Here is a 13,810-nt window from a genome sequence, read left to right as displayed (position 1 = left end):
GAAAGTAATTTCACACTACAATATACCACAAACAGGTAAATGACTTAAATTTAAATACGAAATATTTTTTATTTATGCATACATGATAACACCATGGTCTATAAATACTTTATAGATAACATATCTTATATAGCTTCAAATGATGAGCACGAAAGTTAGAGAGTGTAGTAGTTTGTATCCACGATAGTTGCCTGCTTGCAACGACGCCTCATAGGAAGAAAAAGAATTGTTATAAAAGCTATCAAATGAAAGAGTAATTGGTAAGCAAATGATATTTTCTTCTAGCATACATGGTCTTTTATAGTGGCAAAATAAAAATGAAAGGAATTAAATTTTATATTTTTGTATTAGGAATAGAATTTGATATTTATCTTAATAAAATTATTATTATTATCAATATAAATGGGTTAACAACTTGCCACTAATTTAAATAAATATAATTAAAATGTTTAAAAATATTTTCGATTGATAATTAGTTTAATAATGCCTTAAATATTGATTTTATATAATTATAATAAAGATATTTTCCTAAATTAGTATAATTATGTATTATTTATTAAAATAATTAAAAATATTTTTGATTAATAATTGATAAGTAATTTAATAATGCATTAAATATTGATTTTATATAATTATAATAAAGATATTTTCCTAAATTAGTATAATTATGTATTATTCATTAAATGCATTTATTTTGGAGGGAAAATGGGTTCACGAGAAAGTGGCACCTCACTTTCATTAGTTGGGAGAAAACTCAGTTTTAGTATATTAAGTAGATTTGACCATGAAATAAAATTAGAGTTGTTGGTATACACCATTAAAAAAATAATACTATGCAATTACATTTGTACATATAATATGTTCCTAAATTTTTATATGCTAAACTTAAGATTCTGTATTTCTTTGTTTATGACATAAATAAGTATTATTTACAATGATTTGTATTTATTTAAAAACTTAAATATTTTTGTACATATTAATTTTATATTTAATATTAAAATATAAAATTTTACTATGTTATTTTACTATTAATGTATGTAGTATTACATTATAAAATATAAAAAATAAAATAATTATTATTTATAATTGAATAGTTTTGGTTGATTAGACTAAAAAAATGGAAAAATACTCTAAATAAAAAGTCAAATTAACTTTAATTTCAAATTCATTAATACGATTTTAATTTTATATAATAGTTAGATAATAAATTAGTAAAAGCAAAAGGAAGGATGCCTTTAATTAGTATTTGATAAAATATTCATTTAAAATTAAAAAAGTAAAAGTATGATATTATTAAAAATAATACATTTTTATGTTTAAAATACATTTAAATAAAATATTTGTAAAATATAAAATTTAGAATAACATAACTTCATGAATAATAATCATTAATTAATTATGAACTAACATAAAATTATAATACAATTTATTAACGAAAATAATCAACAATTAATATTAATAAATATAAAAATCATCCAAACACTTTGATTAAAAGTATGAGTGGTTAATTATCATTTATTATTAATAATATTTTGTTCATAAATAAAACTAAAAATATAATTATTCAGATTTAGATTTTAAAAGAATAAACGTATAAGTAACAAATAATCTATTTTATCATGCATATTATAAATTAATGAATTAAACTAACTGATATAATGAATTATAATTAATTAATTGGTATAAATTATAATAAATTATATGATATTTAAAAAAAATAAAATGACTAAGAAGAAAATAAAAAGAAATAGAAGAGATAAAAGACTACAATAAAATAAATTAAGTGTGAGTTTTATTTTTTTTATAAATTTTATATCACATCCATTTCAATAATAATAAATAAAAATACATCAACTTGATATCTAAGAGAAAATGATGAGATAAAATCATAACACAGTTTTAAAACAAAAGTTTAAATTAAACCATAATATCATTGCACAACACAAATTGAGAGTAATTTCACACTATAATATATCACACAAACAGATAAATGACTTAAACTTAATTACGGAATTTTTTTTATTTATACATACATGATAACACCATAGTCTATAAATACTTCATGGATAACATATCATATATTGCTCTGAATGATGAGCACGGGAGTTGAAGAGTGTGTGGCGGTTTGTGTCCACGATAGTTGACTTCTTGCGACAACGCCTCATAGGAAGAAAAAGAATTGTTGTAAAAGCTACCTAATAAAAGAGTAATTGGTAAATGAATGATATTTTCTTCTAGCATATATGATCTTTTATAGTGGTAAAATAAAAATAGAAGGAATAAAATTTTATATTTTTATATTCGAAATAGAATTTGATATTTATCGTAATAAAATTAAATAACTAATCAGTTATATTTAAATAAATAAAATAAGTTAAACAAAAATATTTGTAAGAATTAATCAAATTAATTAGTCAATACAAATAATTAGTATAATTAATTTTATTTGATTTCACTTTCATTAGTCGGGAAAAACCTAGTTTCAGTGAAGACAACTCGATGAGGTATTTCATGGATGTGATGTATTGTAAATGATTGTGGCAAAAGACAATCGAACTGGAACATTAGACGATACGAATAACTTAGAGTAACAACAAATAAAAAATTATCAAAAGAATAATATAATAGAATGAGTATATGAAAAATATTATAAAAAATTATAAATTGTACCTTAAAAGGATCAACTTCAATAAAAAACGAAGAATACATTCTTATTCTATGAAGTAGTAAAAAAACACTAAATATAAAATTATGAATTGACTCTCAAATTTAGATTCATGTACCACAGGAAAACACTATATATAGACTTTAGTAAAACAAAAATAAATATGTAAATTACCTATTATTAAGGTAATTTTTTAATAATGCATTAAATATTGATTTGATACAATTATAATGAATATATGTTCCTAAATTAGTATAATTATATATTAATTTCATCATATCACGGGTAACAAAGATTTTTTATTATTAGTATTACTATTACTGATATTATTATTATCATTAAAATGAATAAAAGTATTTTTAATTGATAATTGATAAGTAGTTTAATAGTGCATTAAATTTTGATTTGATACAATTATAATGAAGATATGTTTCTAAATTAGTATAATTATATATTATTCATTAAATATTAATTATAATATAATTATATTAAAGATATTTTTTATAAAATAATTTAGAATAGAGATTAAAAAAGTTTATTTTGGAGGGAAAACGGAGTCACGAGAGATTGACACCTTACCTTCATTAGTTGGGAAAAAACCCAATTTTAGTATATTAAGTAGATTATTTGTATTCGTAAGTTGTTGGTGCTGTTAGTTTTTGTGGGTCTTTTGTGCAAGTATTGAGTTGGTATTTTATCTTAAAATGTAAAATTTAAGTCAGATTTAATTTTTTTTAAGAGATAGTTTTAGGATAAAAGTGTGAAAAAAATTATTTAGTGATGTCTTCTCAAAATCTTTATTTACTAAAAAATTATGGAATAATAAGAGGAGGATTTTAGAACGATTAGAATTTAATGTTTATTTGCTTTAATGATTCTTTGTTTTTATTTATACTTATAATTGTTTACTTTGCAAAAAATAAAAATTCTGTTTCCTGGAGGCGAAAGATTTTACCAAATTTTCATAAAAATATTTTAAAGATACGAATTGATTGATGTTCATGTTGTTGTTGAATTTGTTTAGCTTGTAATAGTTGAAAATTATGTTTGGTGGTGGTATCTATTTATAGGCAAAATTCTATCAAAATTTTTAACAAATATTTAATAGGTTTAATTATTTTGTTGGTTTTTATAGTTTAACCAAAATTTTAATTAGATTTTTATAATTTTTTTAATTAAATTTTTTACACTGTTTTAAATTTTGTAATTATATTTTTTTCATGTAAAAAACGTTAAAACTAACAGAATATTTCTTTTAAAATATATGCGGTCAAAAATCTAATTAAATTTTTAATTATGAATATATTTAATTTGCAAAAAAATATTCAGTTAACTCTAACATTTTTTAAATTAAGAAGAAACTATTTGAAAGAAAAAAAAGTATAAAAACCTAGCTAATCGCTTAGAAGCAATGTAGAAAACTATTTAATAGAAAAAAAAAGTATAAAAACTTAATCGCAAACTTGATAAAAACTATAATAATTAACAAAATAATTAATCCTATTTAATAAATTGTGGTCTTGGTCGAATTCTAAGTTGTTTGTGGCACAACAATTTTTGTTTACAATATAATAAATTGTTTTTACTATTTTCATTTTCGTTTCAAATAGACATGACAGGCAGAGATGCTGAGAATCAAAATTGTGGGCTGGATAGAAGGAGGGTGACTACCACCCCAGAGACTACTCAATCACCTTCTATTTTTGCAACGCTTGAGACGTCACAGGCATAGACTGCATAGCATCAACCTTTCATCATGATTCCTATGCTAATTATGTGGGTCTTGCACCTGGAACTAAAGTAGTGTAGGGGCATCTGCCTCCATTCGATTTTGGAAAAAAAAAAAAACAAAATAAATATATGTGTATGTACATAATGTCCCCATAATATTGATTTATTGCACTCATATTTAAAGAAATTTTATTATGTGCGATAAAATTTATATTATTAAATATTAATACAATAATAAAAACTATTGTATTATACAAATTTAATTTATTGATAGTGAAAAAAAAAATCAAATTTTCTCAAATAAAAAACAAAACCAAAAAATATAATCTAATTAGATAATTATCCAAAACTAATTATAACTTATCAAATATAAATAAGATTATTATTATTTTATTTAATTTAGTTTTAATTTTACATATAATAATTGTTCTTAAAGAAAATTTTTTTCCATAAATATTATAATGTGTCAATTTTGCAATCAAATAGCAGAATGTTATGGAATAGTTATTTAATAGAAAAAGAGATCTTTATACTCATATATAAAAAGAATTATAATTATTTATTTAAACTTTTGTATTTTTACCTTTTTTTTGTCTCTCACACGATATTATAATAAAAAAATAAAAGTTGGTCTATTTGAATTATATATTTAATAACTTTTTTACTATTGTCCTACTATAATTCTTTTTTTGTATTATATAAAAAATTAATAAAATGTGATTTGATGGGTACAGAGTGTTTAACAAAATACTAGTATTGATAACAAACATATTATGCAACATTACTAAACTTTGAAACAAGAAATTATTTTTAAATTAATATACTTTTGACGTGTTAATTAAATTACTAAAAATTTTATTAATATAATTTGAATTATAGATATCTACATATATTCATGTTAATTATTTTATTATTTTTTGTATTATTTTTGTTATTACTACAAAAATTTTTTAGGTGGGTCATTGCCTCTACCCCTTAGTAGGCCACTACATTCACGCCACTTCTCGTGACAAGCTCTGTTGTGTTTAATTCCTCGCATGGATCCCAACTAAATAGCCCAACACAACAAAGCACTAAACTCATGATTTATCTTGATGATATGACTAGGTAAGCACTTTTCTAATTAGTTTAAATGAAAATTATATAGAAACTTTTTAAATATATGTTCTTACTAATTTTAAATTCTTCCTTAATAGGTTTCAACAGAATAATAATGCTTGTATATAGAAGTGTACAAATGTGATCAAATTGTTATCCGATCAGTCATGGCCAAACTTCAAGAAGGTTCTCCTGGGACTAAAGAGCGATAATTTTAAAAATGGGTGGTAAAATTACTTTTTATTGTAAAATCTTAGCTTTATCTTTTGCTTAATTTATATATTTAACATTGATAAATTAATTCTAATTGTTTCTTTTTGTAGGAGAAATTCACATGGAAGAAGATCCACGACGAGATGATAAAGAAGATTTTTCACCAACGTATAGCTAAACGTCTTCAACAGATGTTTGAAGACGTGCATGTGAGGAGGGAGAACCTTACTTAGTGGCTTTGGTCCGACATTAGGAAGGAGCTCTATGTGTATTGGGAGATGGATGAGGATTCAAGCGTCGGCAGGCCACGACTAAGGTCAATAGGGCACCGGCTTAGGGCATCGAAGTACACAAGGAGTTTTGTCATTATTGTGAAAAAATGGACAAAATAGTGTAACTTGTTTTTAATATGTTAAGTTAATTTTATCTTTGATTCTTTAATTAATTGTCACTTCTTTTAACATGTTTGTCCAATGACTGCAGATAAAATTTATTAGACCATCAAATTATTGTGGTGGAGGTCTTCAAGTAAATTCACATGTTGAAGGAGAATAAGAAAAGATTTTCTGATCAGTGGCCTGCAAACTTTTATGTGAGCAATCATCTTAATTAATTTCATAACATACAATCAATTCCAAATAATGATGACTCTAGTTGTCTTAACAATCACATGTCGTATTTGGATTTATACACCTAGAACTTCGAGTTCGTGACCTGGTAATCTCAAGAGAGTGGACAGAATGGCAATGCGTCGAGTGTCTCCGTAGTCGATCCTGATGCAATGTGGCATCATACTGCATCTGAGTCGTAGAAGAGTCGCTTCTATAGAGTGGGGTTGTTCTTTACTAGCAACCTCCGATGCTTTCTCCGCCTCGGCCACCAGCCTTGCAGATTTTCAAGACGTAGATTTGCATGAGTAGATCCATAGCCTGACTTAAAGCTACAAGATCAAGGTCAGCAGCTGTATCTAGCTAAGGGCCGTGATGCACCACTATTTTGTGGTACATCTTGTACTTAATTGAGTGGATTTTATCCACTAATCTTACACTTATTCATTGAATTCGCATGTTTTACATTTTTCTTCCTGATTATGTGCTATTATTGAAAACATGTTTTTTTGGTCTTAATTTAGCTAATTTTAATCCACTCTCATTACCAGTCGATGCATTGATATGTGTGTTAAGTGTTTTCAGAGATTAGGTAGGTACAATGAGCTCCTTGCACACATATAAGAGAGAGATGCTCGGGATGCAGAGAAGGAGTCCCTGAGGTAGAAGCTGGAGCAAATCTGGTGGATGCAGTAGTAGATGGTGGTTTACTATGACCATATGTGCACAGGTGGCAGCATTGCTGCTAGTGGGGGTTCCTCATCATTCGCACTAGCACCAGCACGCGCCGCTGGTCGATAGACCGCGATCATGACAAGATGAGGGGGACAACCAAAAGGATGACGACAATGACGATTATCAGGACCATAGACATTACGATTTTGTTTTGACTAGTTCGACATTATTCTCTTTTATCTGATAGACATTACTTTATTTTGTTTTTGCATTGGTTATTTCATGTTCTAGTTTATTATTTTAATAAAAAAGATTCAATTTTTATTATTTTGTATTTGAATATTAATTTTGGTAATGTGCATCAAATATATGTTTTTAAATAATAATTAAATTAATTTACCATCAAATTTTCTGGGAGAATTACCTGACGATAATAAGGGTGCCAAAAGTTTTGAAATGGTGCCAACTTTACCGTTAGATTTTTTCAACAGTAATTGTTAATACAATTCGCCTCCTGTAACTTGTTTTTCTCAAAACTTTTGGATGGTAATTAATTGTGGATGTCAAAAATACAATGATAATTTATTACCGACTGACGAGGTTTAAACCATCTCATCATTTTGTCTGACACTAAACCCAACGGTAATATTATTATTGTCAAATTTTTTGATAAATTTCACCGGTAAATCCGATAGCAATCAGCAAATTTTTTGTAGTTGTATTTAATAAAATATCTATCTTTTTTTGAAAATGTGAACATGATCGAACGAAATATTTTTGTTTATCTTGACAAGTTGGTGATCATGAGGGCATCTTGTTACCCAAAAAATATGAGTAGCTGTCGAAGAGATGAAGTTCGTGTAAAGATCGACTGAAGACTTTTCACTTATGATTGAAGGAAATGCTAATTAGGTGATCGAGTTATTATCGATACAAGGTTGGATGCATATCGAGGGAGGACTTAGAAAATTTTGAGATAATTGTAGTCCTAGGGAAGGTCGAAAGTATAGTTGTCAAAAATGAACTAGTGATCGAACTAGTCAGGTTACTGGTTCACTGGTTCAAACAATATATCACTGGTTGAATCCTTTGACTCAATCTCCAGTAAATAAAAAATAAAAAATAAAAAAATAAAAAATATTAAAATTAAAGTTTGAAATACACATTCACTAATATTATAAGAACAATCAAGTCTCAACAAATTATATTCAATAAATTATAATTCTGTTATTATTAAATAATTATATACAATTTTAGTATTTTTCATAATAAAAATTTTTTAATTTTAATAACTAACTAATTAGTTTATATTTATTATATTTGTTATATATTATATGTATTTATTAAAAAAATAATATTAATAAATATCATACAATCATAACAAAAATAATTATATTGTAATTTATACATGTTTAATAAAGTTTATATTTATATTAATAAGTATGCATAATAAAAATATAATTAATTTAAATATAAGCGTAAAATTAAAATAATATCTAACAAAATTATTGTACATTTTTAGTATATAATTAATAATTAGCATATAAAATAGAAATGAACAATATAGCTCAATATCAAAAGGAGCATGCAATAACAAGGTGAACTTCGATTTGGATCCCACTTCATCAATTTTAGAATTTTTATCAAAGGAGTTCAATTGAATCGATTTTAATTGGTTCTTGCCAATTCTAAAGCAGAAACAGTCCTAAGAATAAACTGAATTGGTTGAAGTTCTGATTTACTAATTTTTTGGTCCAACTGGTCAGTTCAATTTTGATAACTATAATCAAAAGTATTTAGTAGATGTGCATAATCGATGAGCTCAAGATAAAAAAAGGTTCAAATCCTTGGTGACAAGTCAATTTTTGATGGAAATAGTAAAAGTTGATCAAATAACTCCTGGCACGTTACAAGAGAGCATTTAATGCTGTAGTTCTTTTCAACTTAAGAAAAATGATGGAAGAGCATATATCTCTCTATATTTGTATTGTTAATTAATGTAGTCTAATTTAGCATATATTATTATATTATGTTATGAATTAATCCCACATTATCTAAGTTATGAAAGTTTTTTCTTTCCATATTAATATAAAAATGTATGTGTATTCTTTTTTACTTATGAAATTGAGTTGATTGAATTATATTTAAATAAGCTATGTTCTTATTTTCTTCTAGTTATTTTAAGAATAAAAAGTACATCTTTAGCTTAACCAACTAAGATGGATTCTTAATTATTTTTACCATAATTACAATATTACTCTCAGAAATTACTTAAACACTCATATGTCTCAGACTTTCTATGTCTATTTCAAGTTATATTTTGTGTAGGATTTCTTCCAAATTTAATTTATATTTTTATCATTTATTTTGTACTTTATTTTCATATTAAACTATTACTTTTATTTTTTATCTAGTCGCATTTATACTTAATCTTTTAAATTTATGTGAAGGTTTTAATTTACATGTTGTAACACTCTGAAATTTTAAAATGTGTAAAATAATATTTATTAAAAAAATTTATTTACATTGTTATCTGCATGATAACTATCAAAATTCTACTTCTTTTTAAGTTTGAATTTTGATGCACCTTTTGGTTGGTATCTAATTATATATGAAGAAGTAATTCTACTCTTAGAATTTAGATTTTGAATCATAATTTAGTTAGGTAATTGTCAAAAATGATGTAATATAGTCAGTAAAGCACAATGTAAATAATGTAATTTCAAACTCATTCTGTCCATCAAGGGGAGTAATAAGACGAAGCTCCGAAAATAAAAAGTAGTTAAATAATTTAAAAGGGTAACTATTGTTATTAAGAGTAATTTTGTAATTTGTTTTAAAATTTTCACTTTAATAAATTTTAATTATTTTTTTAATTCGAATAAAAGGTTAAAAATAGAGTAAAATGTTATTTTGATCTCCAACATTTAGAGTGACTCTTATTTTAGTTTTTAACATTTTTATTATCCTATTTTTATCTCAAAATATTTAAAATGACATAAATGTTATACTACTGTCAAATTCTTTACTAACACTTAACGAAATTGATGTATTATTAATAATGCTTTTCTTAAAGCTACGTTTGCTCAATCCTCTTCTCCAACTTTTACCCTCTCAATCTCAATAAAAGTCCAAGTTCCATTCTTTTACTCTCTTCTTCTTCCTTCTCAAACTACTCTTGAAAAATTAATAGTGTAAAATGAGAAGGAAGAAGGGAATAGAAAAATGAGATTTAGACTTATTCAAATGGAGAAGGTAGAAAAAGGAAATTGAGCAAACTAGTTTTAGTAAAAATATTATTAATAATACATCAATTTGGTTAATTGTTAGTGAGATATTTGACAATAAAAAATATTAATGTTATTTTAAATATTTTAAAATAAAAATAAAATAATTAAAATATTAAAAATTAAAATAAAATTCACCGTAAATATTGAGAACTAAAACGATAATTTACCTAAAAAATAAATACTTTTTTATGTACGATAGAATTCACAGAAAAATGCAATGCTAATTGAATCTCAGAGAAACTAATATATATTTTCTAAATTAAATTAAAAATAATAATAATAAATTCTAATTAATCTGTGACACACGGTTCATGAGTTGTAGGGGAACGTCGACAAGAGAAACTAGATGGCTCGCGTGACCAACATGTGCAAAATGGAAAGGAAGTGATCCAGCGTAGCCACCAGCCAAGTTTTGAATGGCACCAAACGTTAATTTAAGAGATGCATTGGACCTTTTTTCCTTTTCAGTCGACCGTTATGGGCCCTATCATTAGTTAACACGTGGCATCATGTTAGTGGGTCCGCTTATACACAATCTGCCACGTGATGATGAAGTTGCATCCTCTCAACTTTGGAAGAGGACTGTAATCTATAACTGGATGGCAAAAATTTCCGTTGTGTGACCAAAAAATATTTTAAAATGAGTAGAATTATAAAATAATAAAATAATATATCTATTTATATTGAATTTGTAATTATTATTATATATAAATTTTATATTATTAAATAGAATGAGGACAAAAAATAAAATGCTCATTATGTATCCATGATTATTTGCTTAAAATTTGTATACGTGAAGTTGTTGGAATTTGTTCATTTATATAAGTTTATGAGTAAATTAGTAAAGCTTATATTTTAACTAGGATATAAAAATTACATTTTTGTATTAAATTTAACTAAAAATACATTTTTTTAGAGACGAATTGGATTAATGCCTTATTTTTTAGAAATTAATTTAACTATTACTCCTAAAAAGTATGGTTTTTATCTCTATTCAAAATGTAAGCATTATTATTTTATTAACCTACTCAATAAACTTGTGTAATTTAACAAATTCCTTACTTAATATTTAGGATTAAATGCCACCGGTGTTAGTGAAAGTAAATATTCATTGCTCATAACGTTTTATACAATGTATATTTTGTCGATTCAAGCATTGAATTATAATACCATATTATATCAATTTTCACCAAAATCGAACATATCCATAATAATCATATGACTGAAAAATTCTTTCCTTATACATATTTTTTAAAAAAACTACCAAAAGTACCCATAAAATTTACGAACGTTGACAAAAATACCCATAAACTAAGAAAATTAACACTGTACCCATAAAAGATGGATTTCGTATGACAAAAGTATCCAAATCTTCAATTTTTTGTTGATTTTTTAATGAAATTCCCAAACTACTGCACCCTTACCCTATTCTACCGTCACTTCCTCTCTTCTCACTTCTTCTTCTCTCCTCACTTATCCCTCTCTCAAAAACCCTCACATAGTCTTCTCCCTCTCACTCTCAAGGTGACTACAACACCTTCATCGCGCACCTGTGACCCAACCTGAGGAGAATATCGCTGTGGCGCACCTGTTGCTGCCGAGAAGAACATCATCGTGGCGCGCTTGACCCAGGAGAGGAGAATACCATCGTCGCACGCCTGAGAAGAGAGATGGGTCGTGGTGCTCTTGCATGCAGGAAGAGGATTTGGTAAAGAGAAATCAAAGAAGAAAGGGAGGTGGCGCTGTGAACGGAGGTTCTGCCATTGACAATGTTACAGCCGACGAAGAAAAGATTTTTTTTTTAAACATTTTTTATTTCATTTTTCTTCTTTTCAGAAATTGATTTAGTTACTACTAAAATGATATTGTTCTATTTTTTCTAAATTTGCTTCTATTTTTTATGAAGGCTGAGATTGATTTACAGAAGATCAAGTTGATGGCTACTTCTACTTCTGATTTTTGCTTAAATAAATTTCAAATTTGATGAATGAATTTGTTGGTTTTTTATGGTTGATGCCTGTTTCTACTTCTAGTTTTGCTAAAGTTTATTGAAATTGGATGAATGAATTTGAAAATTTTTATATGTTGAGTATTTTTGGTGTTTGATTGATTTGATTTGGGTATGGATTGTAAACTTATGAGTGAATCGGTTGAGGTCCGATCCTCCACCACCACCACCACTACCATTGATTTTGGTCTGGTTTGTTGTAGGAGTAGTTTCGGACTCCATGGCAAGGGTTGGTGCAGATTGGGTTATGAAAGGTTGAAAAAGTGAGTTGAGGTTGAGTATAGGGTAGTTTAGGAAATTTATTAAAAAATCATCAAAAATTTAAGATTTGGATACTTTTGTCATACGAAATCCATCTTTCATGGGTACAACATTAATTTCCTTAGTTTATGGGTACTTTTGTCAGTGTTCGTAAACTTTATGGGTATTTTTGATAGTTTTTCCTATTTTTTTTAACAAAAAAAGCTCAACACAATAAAATAGAGCATGTAAAAAATATAAACACAACTTAATATATAAGACAATGAACATAGAAAAATATATAATTTGTTGTCATCTTCGACATGACCATCAACAACCAAAAGAATCAACGCCACACTATTTTCTGTAGCTTAAAAACGACCTATTAATAATTTCATCAACACTTGTCTCTGAATTATAGAATACTCTACTATTTCGCTCTAAACAAATGTTTTAAATAATCACAAAGAAACCTATCAGCAACTTCTTATGCTCAGAGTTACGACCAGGTACTCGAATCCAACTCTCAAAAATCCCTTTAATAGTCCTCAAAATACCCCAAACTCTATCAGCACACTTGATAAACCACTATTTTATGGTTTATATTGTATTTAATTTAGTGATTTTATCAAGCTTTTCACCCACTTATTCATATGATTTGCATGATTTTACAATTCCTTCCTAGTTTAGTTCTATGATTGAAAACATGCTTCTTTGGTCTTAATTTAGCTAATCTTAATCCTCTCTTATTACCATTCGATGCCTTGATCTGTGTGTTAAGTATTTCAGGCTTCATAGGGCAGGAATGACTTAGAGAATGAAGAGGAAGCGTGCAAAAATAGAAGGAACACAAGGAATTGAGGAGATGACCAGCGAGAAGTCATGCGGTCGCATGGCTCACGCGACCGCGCAAAATGGAAGAAATCAGAGTGACGCGTTCGCGTGCCTGACGCGACCGTGCGGATTGGAAGCTGTACGAACGACGCGAATGCGTAGACGACGCGCATGCGTGGTACGAAAAAACGCTGAGTGACGCGATCGCGTGGACGACGCGGCCGCGTGACGTGCGCGATCTGCAAAATTACAAAAGTCACTGGCAGAGATTATGGGCCGCATTTCAACTCAGTTTTCAGCCCAGAAACACAGATTAAAGTCAGGGAACATGCAGAGACTCAAAAGAAGATAGATTCATAATACATTTTTTTCATAATTTAGATGTAGTTTTTAGAGAGAGAGGCTCTCTCCTCTCTCTTAGGATTAGGATTAGGATTTTTAGAAATTA

This window comes from Arachis duranensis, chromosome 4 (genome assembly GCF_000817695.3).
Source record: "Arachis duranensis cultivar V14167 chromosome 4, aradu.V14167.gnm2.J7QH, whole genome shotgun sequence".
Classification (NCBI taxonomy): domain Eukaryota; kingdom Viridiplantae; phylum Streptophyta; class Magnoliopsida; order Fabales; family Fabaceae; genus Arachis; species Arachis duranensis.
This window is presented reverse-complemented; position numbering follows the sequence as displayed.